The sequence below is a fragment of the Myotis lucifugus genome, unplaced genomic scaffold (assembly GCF_000147115.1).
Source record: "Myotis lucifugus unplaced genomic scaffold, Myoluc2.0 scaffold_131, whole genome shotgun sequence".
Lineage (NCBI taxonomy): Eukaryota > Metazoa > Chordata > Mammalia > Chiroptera > Vespertilionidae > Myotis > Myotis lucifugus.
This window is the reverse complement of record NW_005871179.1, coordinates 3,065,782-3,067,383: the sequence shown is the minus strand read 5'-3', so window position 1 is coordinate 3,067,383 and position 1,602 is coordinate 3,065,782.

The following is a 1,602-nucleotide window of genomic DNA, read 5'->3' as shown; positions in this document are numbered from 1 at the left end:
TGTACAGTTCCTGCCACTCCCACTCCCTTTTCCCTCATTGTGGGATTATTCCTGTCATCACACATGCTGTTCCTTCTCCCATCTTAAAAGCAAGCAAACAAACAAAAACCAACCCTCTCTTGACCCGCCAGCATTTCCCTACTCCCCTTTACAGCAAACTTCTGAAAAACTCGGCCATCCTCACCGCCTCCAGTTCCCCGCCCCGCCCCTCCCATTCTCTCTTGACTCACTTCGGGTTTTCCCTCCCCACAGTCCTTTAAGGTTTGTTAGGATGCCAAGAACAAGGGCCAATTGTCAAATTCTCATCTTACTTGAACAATCATCATCTTATCTAACACAGGTGATCACTTTCCCTCTCCTTCAAATGTTGTCTTCACCAGGCTTCCAGGACACCATGCCCTCCTGATTTTGCTGGAGTGTCCCAGTTCTCCGTCCTCGACCCTCTCCTTTTTGATGTCTATATTATTCCTCAGATGATCTTATCAAGTCTCATGATTTTAAATGTCAGCTACACACCAGGGACTCTCAACTTTTCTCTCCACCCCATACATCTCTGAACCCCAGGATCTTGATCTCTAATTGATTGTAAAATAAACATATTAAACTTAACATGCCCCCAAAACTCCTGCTGTGCCCACCTCAACTTAATGCAAACTTCCCCAACACTGCAAATAGCAACCTCATCCCTCCAGTTACGCAAGCCCAAAACTTGGGAGACATTTCCTTCGTACTCAAAAGCTAATTCCTCCGCAAATGTAGTTGGCTCCACCATGAAAACAAAACCAGAATCCAGTCATGTCTCACCACATCCCCTGCTACTAGGCAAGAGCCTCTTAACTGGTACCTCCGTGTCCACTCTTGCCCTCCTACAGTCTAGTCTTAATTCATTCTGAAAGTAATCTTTTAAACAACTTAAGATGGTGCGGCTTCTATGAAAAACAGTATGGTGATGGGTCTAAAAAACAATGACTATGTGATCTAGCCATTCTACTTGCAGGTATACACTAAAAAACGCTCCCGCAGATATTTGCACACCCATGTTGGCTGCATTATTCACAGTAGCCAAGGGGTGGAAGCTACCCATGTGTCCATTGACAGGGAATGGATAAACAAAATGTGGTATATAATACAATGGAATATTATCGAGCCTTAAAAAGGAAACTCTTACACATGTTACATCATGGATGAGCCTTGAAGACATTATGCCCAGTGAAATAAGCCAGTCACAAAAGGACAAATACCGTATGAATCCATTTATATGAGGTACCTAGAGTAGTCAAATTCATAGAAAGTAAAAGGATTACCAGGGGCTCAGAGACTGAGGAAATGAGTACAGAGGTTAACTTTGGTAGATGAACAATTCTGGAGACGGAGGGTGGTGATGGTTGCACAACAATGTGGAGGTACTTAATGCCACTGAACTGTACACTTGAAAATAGTTTAGCCCTTGATGGTCTGGCTCAGTGGATAGAACGTTGGCCTGCGGACTGAAGGGTCTCGGGTTTGATTCCGGTCAAGGGCACATGTCTAGGTTTCGGGCTCGATCCTCGGTATAGGGCGTGTAGGAGGCAGCCGATCAATGATTCTCTCTCATCATTGATG